Here is a 13688-nt window from a genome sequence, read left to right as displayed (position 1 = left end):
GGAAACTCTGTTAGGGGATCTCCAGATGCTCTTCAGTTCTCTTCTCATTTAGTATCCTCTAACAGATCAACTGAGGACCCTTCTGGAGGAAAGGTCTCTATTGGAACAATTCTCATAGTCCAGCACTGTTTAATGTTTGACTGACCACAGGACAGCCCTGAGATCAGCCTCATTCAACCCAACATTCCTTGGCCTTTGCTCCAATGCTGCCACCATGCTCCCAATATACCACCACCACCCTCTTCCTTAGGTGTGGACATGCGCGCCCTTGCCAGCTATAGAGGCCCCATAGTTGGAAAGGAACTTATGGTGCTCATCGATGACATCAGCAGGGTGGTGTATTTAAACTCCCACTTCGCTCTCTCAGCCGATGCCTCAGAAAAGGTCCTCCTGCCTTGCAGTGCATGTTGCTATCTCCTTGTACCTTGCCTTCTTGTTCTGTCTTCTTGTTTGTTCCTGCTGTGATCTGACTCTCTGTTGCCTTGCCTTGTCACTCTGCCTTTTCTTGTTCCCTAGAGTCCTTGCCTGTCTGTCTTGGCCTGAATTTTGGTTCTGATCTCTGCTACAGACACTGACTATTCTTCTGGATTGCTGCCTGCCTTGACCTCTGCTTGGGCTCAGATACTGTTTGCTTGCTGCCTTCCCAACCTAGGCCTGGATCCAGTTACCCTTACCCACTACCACCCCTGACTACTGCCCTCACCTTCACTTCATCTGACTGCTCCTTATGGGACTTTTGCCTAAGCCATGTTGGTCCCTGGAATTCAAGGACCAAACCTGTGTGAAATGGGGCCGGTACGGGTGAAGCTCCATCTCTAGTCGCAGTAATAGTCCACCAGCTGTTGGCGTGAGCCTGGTGGGTTCACCTTGCAAGGCTGCGTCAAACAATCCACAGCCCAAAGGCCCAAATCCATGACAATCTGGGAAAGGAAGGGGCTGGAAAAAACACTTCCTTCCCAAACATGTAAAAAACAACACTAGATTTTCTAATGCAGGTCAATGCAACTTTCTCGATGGGCTAAGGGATATGCAGATCCCTTCTGCATTTCTGGAGATGAGATGTCTGCCTTCCAGAAGGCACAGGTTTAAAACAGCACATGATGACAAATACCTGTAACTTTATTGTCTCAGTACCCCTTAAGAAGAACTGGATTTGCTGCAGGAATAAGATGAACTCAGATGTGGCTTTGTTTGTTATTGTATTTATTGTCAGTATTCCTTTGCCCTTGTGACTTCATGTCTTAAACCTCTAGTGTTATTCCTTCCAATTGATATATATAATTACATACATTCTTCGATTCTGCACAGTAAATTATATACTACAGATATGCATTTATTTTGAAATGGCATGATAAATTCAACAAACAAGGTTGTTCCATTTTGTATCATTTCATAATGAAATAAAAAAAAAAAGTACTGCTGAAATTCATTTTTATGTTTATTTCATTTAGTTTGAATAAATAAAGATGTACCTACCCAAATCACATGAACCATTTATACAAAATAAATGCAATGTATTAATAAATACTAAAGTATCTTAACAGAACAATACCATATAAGTAATCAAGCAATCTTTAAAGCAAAATATGATGAAACATACATTTAATAAATAATTTATAGCCACCACTCCTAATACAAAATACACAAAAGATTACAAAAAATACACACAGACTACTGGTGAGTGCACAAACCACACACATGCAAAAACTTTCACACACAAACATACACACCATACAAATTTACAACATATAAAAAATCAGACATCCCAAACAGAATCAAATAACAAGGCTGCTCCTAATACAAATTTCAAAAATTAATTTAAATATGCATGGCCCATGATCACAATACATGTACATTGATCATTTATTTATTTATTTATTTATTTATTTATCAAGTTTTATATACCGTCATTCGATTTTGCCATCATTATTTTCTGAGGAATGTTTGTTTTTCCATTATTGCAATGCATACAGAGTCTAGTTAGTGGTTTGCACTTCAGTTTTTGCACATTTATGTTTATTATCATGTTCTTTTTGTTATCTATTTGGTGGGAGTTCTATCTGTATTCTGTATTTATAACTGAGGTGAGGTATTCTGCTAGTGTGTAGTTTATATGTAGGGCTCTGTTTTCCTAAGAGGAGGTGTATTGGTATTTTAGGGTCTGGTGTAATATTTGCAGCATTCCTTTTATAAATAGGTTTGTTACTGTTTGAGTGCTGACAGTTAGAGCTGTTTTGGTATGGGAGTTTACAATATTATAATTGTAATTCAGTTTACTCATGACTTAGCTAACACCCAACATGTATATGTTATATAATAGGACTTATACCATATGAGTTCCAAGTGATTATTTTGCAGGGTTTTCTGGTTGGTCCTACAGAATTGCCTAGAAATATAATATAAATGTTATTGCAAGTCATATTTCTATCTAAGAAGACCATTGAATGTCCTTTTTTCATGCAAAATGTCTCTTTCTGGATCAGGGAATTTGTCTGGGATGTCTAATACCCTTGTACTATCCTGAAAGAGTGCACTATAAACAGACCCCCACCATACACTAGAGATGAGCTTTGTTTTTATGTGTTGGGTCGGGTTTCGGTTTGGGCACTTCATGGGAAAAATTTGTTTTCCCGTGTGTTGTTTTTCGGCGAAATGGATCGGAAAAAACAAATCGGAAAAAATGAATTAAAAAAAACTGAATCGAAAAAAAACCACCCCAACCCTTCAAATTTACTTTATTACATTTTCTAAGATGGTGCCAGCCAGCCATTGCTCCTACCATGTGACAGGGGCCGACCAATGGCACTGGTAGCCCCTGTCGCATGGTAAGGGCAAAGGGCCACCGGCGCCATTTTGATTCCTGGCAGGCCCAATGGCCAGATGGCCCAAGAGGGAGAGATCGCTCGCAGGATCCCGCTGGACCACCAGGGCTTTTAGTAAGTCTTGGGGAGGGATCGGGATGGTGGGGGTTGTAATAAAGAAAATTTGAAGGGTTTTTTTTTTTTTTTTAATAAATGTGCCCCTCCCCCACACTAACCCAAAAAACACATTTTTCCTGAAGTTTGTGGAAAATCTGTTTCGGGGTTCGGGTCCCCCGAACCAGGACAAATTAGGCAATTTCATGAAATTGCCTAATTCGTGATAAACTATTGCATATCTCTACCATACTCCATTTCTACATCTCCAGGGGGAAGATGCTAGGGAAGGGGGGGGGGGGGGGAGGCAGGCAGTAGGATTCCTAGGCAGAGACAGGATTACCTGTAGCATGCCTCAGGGTAGGAGCGCCCTTGCCTCCCTTGCCTCAGGCAGCAGATTGCCTTGAGCCATCCCTGCATACATTAATTGCAATTTTGATCCAATCAATGTTGCAATTCAACCTGTAGTGTAATATGTAAAATGATGATACAATGGTTCCATATGCAGTCAAAAAAATTGACTAAACATTCAAATGAACTCAAAGAAGACATACAAAATAGCTAAACAAGAAATAAAAAAAAAATCGTTGAAATCCTCCAATGAACTAAAAAGTTCACAAGAAGGGATGCAAGATGGTTCAGAAGGGTTAATCCATTATGCCATCAATCACCACCATTACCCAACATGTTTCTCTAAAACTTATTCTTCTGGAATAATTTGTCACTGTCTAAGACATCTGACTAAATAGATCCCTTCAAACAGGGGCAGCAGAATGCCTTTGTGGTTGAGGGGGGCTAACCAAGCTCTATCTCTAGCGCCACCCCAACTCCACACACATCTCCTCCCCCCTGCCAATTTATGTTTACAGTTAATGTCATTCTTTATGTACATTCATTCCCACATTTACCTATAAAATAATTGATGCATGCATGTGGTTGATGTGTGTACCATGCACACATGTGGTGATGCATGTACCATGCACGCATCAACCACAAAGGCATTCTGCTGCCCCTGTTTGAAGGGATCTATTTATTTAGTCATTCTTTCTATACAGTGTTACCAACTCTTACTTGAAGAAAGTCAATAAATCCACTATGAAAAGTTTCCAGATTGGATAAAAGGTAGCTGAAACCATGTTGTTGTGCAGTGCCTGGTGAGTCTAAGATTGTTGGGAAGTTGGGATAGTTCACACTCACACATACTCTCTTGTTGTCTCAGAAACTGGTACACATATACTCGCAATCCCTCAGTCACACAAAAGTTTCTAGGTCATGCTCAGACACTGACACACACGCTCACAGCTTCTCAGACACACACACTCTTTAGACACACACTCTAGCCAGAGAAGATCTCATTTTCTTGTATTTTTCAGCTTCCAGATAGACTCTGGGGAGCCCAATGGAAATTTAGAAGGGAGCGGTTGTTGCAGGTGTTTATGTGAATGTTTTTTTGGGGGGGCATGGCCCAAGTGGCTCCCCATTTCTGATGCCTATGCCTTCAAGAATAAATGATCACTCTCCGTCCCACCAGTATCTTCACTATAAATAAATAGAAATACAATCTAAACATTAAGATAAACATAGAAAGTCATAAACCACCCTTCTTCATTCAAAAAAACCCAAAACATAAACAGCCTTAACATCTTAAAAATTGCTAACACTCAGAGAATCCATTCATCATCGCAGTCTTGAGCCAGCAAACATTCATTCAACCAATGACCACTTATATAAACCAATCAAAGACACCCAATAAAGTAACATTTAAGGAAACAACATCATAAAAAAAACCCTTCACTATTAGTATTAAAACTGTCTGGAATTTAAGAACCCATTTCAATAAAACAACTGTTTTCCCTTCAAAAAAGTATGCAATTAGGGGCGGATTTTAAAAGGCGCGCGAATAACCTACTTTTGTTTGCGCTCCAGGCGCAAACAAAAGTACGCTGGATTTTAGTAGATACGCGCGGAGCCGCGCGTATCTGCTAAAAACCTGGATCGGCGCGCGCAAGGCTATCGATTTTGTATAGCCGGCGTGCGCCGAGCCGCGCAGCCTACCCCGTTCCCTCCAAGGCCGCTCCGAAATCGGAGCGGCCTCGGAGGGAACTTTCCTTTGCCCTCCCCTCACCTTCCCCTCCCTTCCCCTACCTAACCCACCCACCCGGCCCTGTCTAAAACCCCCCCTTACCTTTGTCGGGGGATTTACGCCTCCCTCCGGGAGGCGTAAATCCCCGCGCGCGAGCGGGCCTCCTGCGCGCCGGGCCGCGACCTGGGGGCGGGTACGGAGGGCGCGGCCACGCCCCTGGACCACCCCGGGCCGTAGCCACGCCCCCGTACCCGCCCCCAAAACGCTGCCGACACGCCCCCGAAACGCCGCGACGACTGGGCCCGCCCCCCGACACGCCCCCGGCACGCCCCCCTCGGAGACCCCCGGGACTTACGCGAGTCCCGGGGCTCTGCGCGTGCCGGGAGGCCTATGTAAAATAGGCTTCCCGGCGCGCAGGGCCCTGCTCGCGTAAATCCGCCCGGTTTTGGGCGGATTTACGCGAGCAGGGCTCTGAAAATCCGCCCCTTAATGTCCCCTCCCCTCCCTTCCCACTCATAACTTATTACAACATGAAAAATGATCTCTCTCCCATAGTGTGTCCCTTCTCCAATCAAGGTATTGTAGACTACCTGGTATTAGACCTATTTTGTTTTTATTAGCACAGTCACATGATTAATAGCTGAGAAGTTTAAGGTAGCTTCCCAATTAAAGATGTTATTTTTAATTTAGGTCAATACCAGTTGTACTCACAGAATAAATAAATAACCAAAGGAAAACTTCAAATAAATTAGGGATTTATTTAAATAATTAGTTAAGCTGGCAAGTTAATAGTAATTACAGTAAATATCAGTGACAAAATTCAGCCTTTTCCCAACAATTGTGAATACTTTATACCGCACTAGAAAGTTTAATTTTTTCTCAAATTTTCCCACAGTATTAAATATTTTCTCTTTTAGATATAGAAGAAAATGGAAAAACAACTTCCTATCCAAGAAACTGATTTATATCAGATAAGTATCATTACTTTTAGAAATATTTCTCAGTTAAGTCACTCTCAATTAAGTCATCCACGCATGTATTTATCTATTTATTTGAGTGCTTTATATGCCGTAATTCCATGTGTGAATCACTAGATCACAACGGTGTACAGGGTAGACACTCATAACGTAGGATGAAGGTAGGCAGGTATGCAGGTGAACAAGGATAAAATTCCAAAACTAAGGGTGCACTTCAAAGACAGACACATAAAAGACAATTTTCCTGTTTGCTGAGATGTTAATTGGTTTACAGACTGTGCACCGAGCTATTGTGCCTAAGCTAATGTCTGTAGCTGCATTACTAGTTATTGTGAAGGAACTAACATTATTTGATTGGTCATCTTTTTTATGTTGCTCTTATATATAAAGCCCCTGAAGCAGCCTACTTTGTATGGACGAAACTCGGCCCGAGTCAGGCATTGGTTTTTGCCTTTAATTAAAGTATTTCCTGACACCGATCTAATTTTGCTCTGGTGGCATGTGTACTTACCTATAACAGTTTTTACATTTTTCATGTACTAGTAGGACTTTTGACTTCAGTATGCAAAAAGTCTTTTATCAGGGGCTATGTCAAAAAATGTGAGCCTCTCAGTCCATGTGTGTCAGTCCAGGCAGACTTTGGGGTACTGTACCCTTCCCCATCATTCTGTCCTCTATCCTCCACTCCCTCCTTGCCTTCCTTTCCTTCTAGCTACTTCTTTCCCCTCCTAATCCAGCCTGCTGCTTATGGAGTGGGCACCAGACAGGGCTATGAGGGAACATCTGGGACCCCAGCTTGCTGCAGTAGGAGGCCCTTGAGGGGTTGTGACTAAGTTCGCTATTTCCTGTCCTATCCTAGTAGTTGTAATACATCTGAGATCCAATGCCGCATTGTCATGTCCAAAGGCCCCAGTAGCATATGGACACAGGATATTTACCTTGGTAGAGGTATAATTTAGAAATAGTGGTAAAAATAACACAGTTCCTGACTTATCCACTTCAGGTAATCAAACAGAAATTTCACCATAGAGCAAAGAGCGTTAAAACCACCTGCCTCTTGTCATTTTTGCTACACCCGATTAACATGGCAATCCTTCTGAAGATTTCCAGTCCAAAGATACAGTCCAGGTCTTTTCACAGTGGGATTATTCCATAACAATACAAGCACAGATGAGGGAACAACTTCTGGTTGCAGACAAGGTAAGACTTAAGAATTCAAAATGCAGTTTAACATTGATACATATTAAAAATAAAACCTCTCGGATCTCCTCTGGGATGCCACACCCTTTCTTGGCCATTGTGCCATCTAAATGCTGGGAATACCTGAGAGGTGTCCCAGCATTACTTTTGATTTCCCTGAGGACCAATCTGGATCCTCAGGGGAGGGCCATGTAGCAGGTTATCTTTACCGTGCAATTGGCTTTTTCTGAGGCATTCTGTGGCCAAGTGAGCAAAACCCCAGCCCTGAAGCAGGCAGACCCTGGCTGGATAAGTTGTCTCAGATATTGTAGCCAGATAACTTAAAATCCTAACTGGCTATGTTTGAACAGAATTGGCTAGGTTTTTAAGTTATTCTGCCTTGGGTAGTCAGATAACTTGCTATGGATATCTTCAAAGATATTTGGCAAAGTAGCACTGTAAAGGATTAGAAAAACATGTCTCACAGGCCCGCAGCATGATCCTCCTCCTCCTTCTCATATGTACTAATGGATCTTTCTGGGCTGAGTAGCCCTGATGCCCCAAACCCCTGAAAAGTCTCCAAAAATACCGAGGTGGCAAATGGCCCAGTCCCTCCTCCTTCCCCTTATTTTTTAAGGCTTCCTCCTGCCTCCCCCCCCCTTTCCATCCTCTTGCTACCCTCAACCTTAAGAACATATCTCCCCTGCCCATTTTCTTCCTGCTGAAAAGCTGCCAGGAGTGAGGTACCTCTTACTCACTCCTGGCATTTTTAGCGCTGTTCCGATAAGAGAACATCTAAACGTATACCCTGGAGGGAAGGAGGGAACGTGGAAGTATGATAAAGAAGCATTTAAATATCACATGGAATAAGTACACAGAAAGCAGATTTCCTTCAACGGAAAGGAGACTCAAAACAAGGGGTCATGGCCTGAGGGTGAAAGGGTAGACTCAGGCATAATCTAAGTGTAGTAGACACATGAAACAGCCTCTCAGAGGACAGTATCGGAATTCCAGAAAGCTTGGGGCAAACACAGAAGATCTTTGAGGGGAAGAAGGGATTATAAAGGTGAGCAGGAGGAATGGATTGGCAGATTGGATGGGCCATATGGTCCTCATGTTCCGCGTTTCTGTGTCATCTTAAGATCCATTTAGAGTCATAAAAATTGGACTATTATTTCTGCCTGAATGTGGATAGAAAAATACTAATGGGAAACAGATCGGATAAATGCTCCAACACATATAGATCAGAAGTTTTACATCACAAAGTTACTGCAAACCTAATTTATCCTGCTCAGGAACTGTCCGGTCATCAATCACAATTAACACAGGAGGGCATAATTTAAATTCAGATTGAAAAGCAAGGATTGATCATACAGGTACATTTTGTACACTTCCAACCAAAAGATGAATGTGAACAAACATTTCAGTGAACCATTTTGGGATATTACCATTTTATCAACACATGTAACTTAATCTCCTGTTGCTGAATGATAGCGCGGTCTGCATTTAGGCCACAATGTGATCAGTTTTGCACATGTTCCTTTACTCTCTGAGTCTCTCACTCTGTCTGCTGAATTATAATGCTTTTTATTGAAGTATTAGCCAGTGGTTCCTATTTCTTTGTAATATGACTTCATTTTCAGCATTAATTTTATTCCATAAGTAGCTGCATACAATATACAAAAGCACCATTTTAAGTAAATGGCAAATATCCATTTGTCAAATATATTTCCTTTGATAATGTGTCTGTATATCAAGCTGTTCTTTTGGACAGCAATGTGTCTTATCTGACTTTAAATTGAATAGTCAGTTAACAGGCTTACACAATAGCACCTGGGTGGCATTTCAGTCTATCTCACTTCAGTGTGCAGAAGTGAAGCTGTTCCTTACAATATGCTGTGCTCATAAAATATTTTATTCAGGAGAAGTGTCAAAGCCTACATGCTACATTACAGTCCTCATTAATATTTCTTGGCCAAAGAAGGCTGCAAGAAGATTGAAAGAAGAAATGAATTATCTTCAGTTTAATTAATGTATATATTTTGGTATATGCTGCCTTCAAATATATTTCTTGGTTAAGCTCAATTGAGTACATTTTCAAAGGGGTTATGCATGGAAGAGTACCATATATGCATGTAAGTAGCCTATATAAACATCAACACGCGCGTATTTTCAGTTGCATGCACACACGTACAGATGCACAAAACGAATGGGTGGGGCATTCCAGGGTGTGGTCAAGAGGTACTTTATGGAACTTGCTATTTTATAAGAGACATTAGCATATAAATTATCAAACTTGTTTGGGCAACTTTTTACCTGGTAATCAACTAGGGCAATTGAAATTGGACATCTGTGGTCTAATTTTAGGATGGGAGGTCGAGGTGAACGTGCATATAAAAACTATTTGTTTTTACATGTACATGTTACATTTTTCACAACTAAAATATATGGGCTGGATTTTAAGAGGTACGCGTGGGCGTACATTTGTGCGTGCAACCCGGTGCGCACAAATGTACGCCCGATATAACATGCGTGTGCAGCCGCACGCATGTTATAATGGATATGCACTTTCAATGCATATCCAGCATAACTCTCTGCTTCAACGGCAGGGGAGAAAGACTGATACTTCACTTTCAATGCATATTCAGTAGGGATGTGCAGAGCAAAAGTTTATGTCCATATGTCCATATGTCCAAAGGGGGTCCCATTTGCGGTCAATATGGACATAAAAAAAATTAAATGAGTTGGGTATATGTCCATATGTGCAAAAAAAAAAATTTAAACCCCCTCACCCTCCTTAATCCCCCCCCCAGACTTACCACAACTCCCTGGTGATCGAGCGAGGAGTGAGGACGTCATTTCTGCAATCCTTGGCGAGAAGCATGTGACGTCGGCGGCATGTCGAGTGGCGCCGGCGTCACGTGATTCCTGGCGAGTTCGCGCCGGAAGGCTCGTTCGGCCCAAAAGGAACTTTTGGCCAGCTTGGGGGGGGGTCAGGAGGTCCCCCCAAGCTGGCCAAAAGTTCTTTTTGGGCCGAACGAGCCTTCCGGCGCGAACTCGCCGGGAATCACGTGGCGCCGCGTCACTCGACGTGGCGCGACGTCACATGCTTCTCGCCAAGGATTGCAGAAATGGCGTCCTCGCTCGATCACCAGGGAGTTGTGGTAAGTCTGGGGGGGGGATTAAGGAGGGTGAGGGGGTTTAAATTTTTATTTTGGCTCAACAATCGCGATTTATACCTGCCTCCTTACCTATGAGAAAATCCTTTATATCTCTTTGCTGACAAGAGTATTGTTGTAATGTTTTTGGATGAAAGCTTCTACTCCTATTTTCTGGTGTTAGATATTTATCCTATTGACTATTTACAGACCCTAACACTCCAGCACATAGGCCCAGCCCCAAACTTGCTGTACATAGGCTCTGCTAAGCTGAGGGGAGCTCTTAACAATATACCATGCACATGTAGGGCCTGATTCCCTATGGCTTTTATCCCTTTCTGAGTTAAGGAAAAAATAGCTTATTATTACTGTTAGTAGGAAAAGTGTTTATTTTTTCCTTCATCTAAAATCCTTTGTAGGTCCTTGATTACATACAGAATCATAAAGTAAGATAATAGAATCCAAAAAGTGAATGCCAAAAAGAAATGGCTACAAAAATTATATTTAAAATTAACTTGTATTCCAATCCTTTGTGCCTTCTGTTTAAGATAATACAATCGAATCTTCATTTTACCTTTTCTTAATTAGGTTTGAACTACATTTCCAATAATTTCAAATTAATTTCATGTGACCTATACAATCATGAATCCTAACTACAATCCTGCTTCATTGTATAGTTCACCTCAAATGCCTTTAGAACTCAGAAGGAATTAATTTCAAACTTATATGAGGGGAACGCTGGAAGGAGCACTGAACCGTATAAGCAAATCTTATGCTGAAGTGACTTCTTATTGCATTTCCATGCAGAGTGCGTGGTCTTAAGGACACAAGTGCCTAGTCAAAATGACAGCCAAAAAAGAGCCCCTGTAATAGACTTCTACTATAAAGATGTCAAAGTCACTATGTAAACACATTTACAGTAACACTTTTCATGATTGAAAGAAGGCTACACACATCGATGTGTTGACAACAATAGTTGAGCTATGTCTGGACAAGGTGATGGTGATAAGTATTTACTATAAAAAAAACACTGTAAATAATGAATCCCCCATGTCATCCTGTAACTGATTCCTAAGACATCAGGGTGACCGGCCAGCCAAAAACATGCGACTGGAGAGCACGTTTAGTCATTTCTTTCACAGGAATACAAATCCTTTTTATACAATGCCTAGGGATAGTTGTTCTAAAAGAAAACTAAACTAGTTTGTTTCTGAAGTAGAATATTGTCAAATTGACAGACAAAAGGCATCCTATAACCTTATCAAACTCCAATATCCACCACACTGAATTAAATAAATTCTTCAAATGACTTTACTGCTATCATTCTGTCTAGTCCAGAAACAAAGCAGAACATGATTGAGATGAATCAGCAGCTATGAAAATCTGTAGGGACATAAGTTGTCTAGTTGCTCACAAATACCATTGAATGGTCTAACATGTCAGGTTGCTCCATATGAGTGAACTCAACTGGACATAGATTTTAAAACATGATCATAGAATTTCAAATTGCCATTAGTGCTTCTAGAAATATACTGTCAGTCAACCCAAAAATGTGCAGCCCATAAAGGATGCATTAGTATCTGTAAGATCAGATAGTAGATCCCTGCAGTACATTCTTCCCAAAGATTTGATATTAGGTTAGCCCAACTTGAACTGCACTTTTATCAGAGTTGGCTTGCCTTAGTCCCTGAAAGTTTGCATCAGAACGTAATGTTTCAGTGCCATAAGCTTGCTCCTTGAAGAGCACTGAGATAAGAGACAGGGGACAATAATAAATAAATAAAGCTTACCTGAGTCCCAGGTTTGAAAGGCCAGTGCCACCACATGGGTGAAGAATTGCAGAGGTTGTGCCAATCGCAGAGTAAGGAGAGAGGGGCTGTGACACGTTGGAACACCAGAGCAGCCTAATGAAGAAGGCCTGAGGTGGCTGGACCAGAGCCTGGAGACCCGGTGATGCAGGGTGCCAATGAATGCTGGCTGCCTCAGTGGCAGAGAAAGCCCGTGGGAGCAACAGTGATGGTTGACAAGGGCAGAGAGGCCAATTGAGGCTGTGAGAGAGGGGCCACCCGGGCAAAGGAAACAACTCGAGCGCTGGAAGCAACTCTCGGGAGGAGTGAGATGCAAAGGAAAAACCATGAACGTGAAAGCAGAGACCTGCGGCTCCGAGAGAAGAAGCCAGTGAAATCCATGGGACGTCGGATTGCCCGACCCGCATATACCCGAGCCGGGATGAAGAGAAGCTGAAAGAGGGGGGCCGTGCTGTGAGAGATGCCCAGAAGGAGAAAAGGACCCGGTTGAGAAGGAAAAGATCTGTGACTCAGAGGAGGGTCCTAAGTGTGCCAAACAGGCCATTGTAGTAGCGCAGCACCACCATAGTGGAATCCCAAGTGATAATGGAAGAGGGAAACCGAGAGAGAAGCAGGAGGTATCAGCTGACTGGCAGCAGACAGCTGTGTGTTCAAATGCTGCTGCTCCTGCTGGCAATGTCCTTCTCCTGTGCCTCTGTCAGGTAAGTGCCGTGAAACGCCACCAATATTTTGAATTCAAAAGAAATAAGAATGCTGCCCCTCAGTCTTGCTAACATCACTGATGATGTCAGGAGGTACTTGAGGCTCGGGGGGGGGGGGGGGGGGCTATCAATTTTTAATAAAGAATAAAGCAAATTTAAAGAAAAGAAAGGAGGTGGCCCACCTGACAGACACCAACTCTCCTGCCCTTGAAGGTGATTTAAATATGTAAATTCCCCCCAATGGAAGCCCTTCCCATTCAAAGACAAAAACAACTCTAAAAAGCAGGAAAGACCAGCAAAAGGCAAAAAGGGAAATCTGCATAGATTCTAAAGACACCTGCCTAGCCATTGATTACAATTTAAAGATAATAGTTTTTAAGGGACACATATTTATGGTAATTATACAAGGTATCCAGATATTTTAAGAATAAGAACCACTGAAAAAGACATAAATAAACATGGGGAATATTTTTAATGAGCCTAGGAATACATTAAAGGCACAACATTAAAGACGTGTGCTTGTTATAAAATCTGGGGTCGGCACACGCAAGGGGGTGCACAATTGTGCACCTTGCGCGTGCCAAGCCACGCTGCCTTCCCCCGTTCCCTCCCAGGCAGCTCCGAAATCAAAGCGGCCCGTGAGGGAACTTCCCTTCCCCCTAGCCTGACCTTCCCACCCCTTCCCCTAACCTTTCCCTCCCTAGCCCTACTCTAACCCCCACCCCCGACTTTTATCTTATCTTTTGCGCCTGTCTCTGGCCAGGCGCAAGTTGTGTGCACCGGCAGCCTGCTGGCACGCGATCCTCTGATGCAGCGGCAATGGCCGCTGTGGTCAAAGGCCTCTGGCCCCACCCCCGGACCGCCCTT

This window comes from Rhinatrema bivittatum, chromosome 18 (assembly GCF_901001135.1).
Source record: "Rhinatrema bivittatum chromosome 18, aRhiBiv1.1, whole genome shotgun sequence".
Classification (NCBI taxonomy): Eukaryota; Metazoa; Chordata; class Amphibia; order Gymnophiona; family Rhinatrematidae; genus Rhinatrema; species Rhinatrema bivittatum.
The sequence above is the reverse complement of the archived record's forward strand: the minus strand, read 5'-3'. Positions refer to the sequence as shown.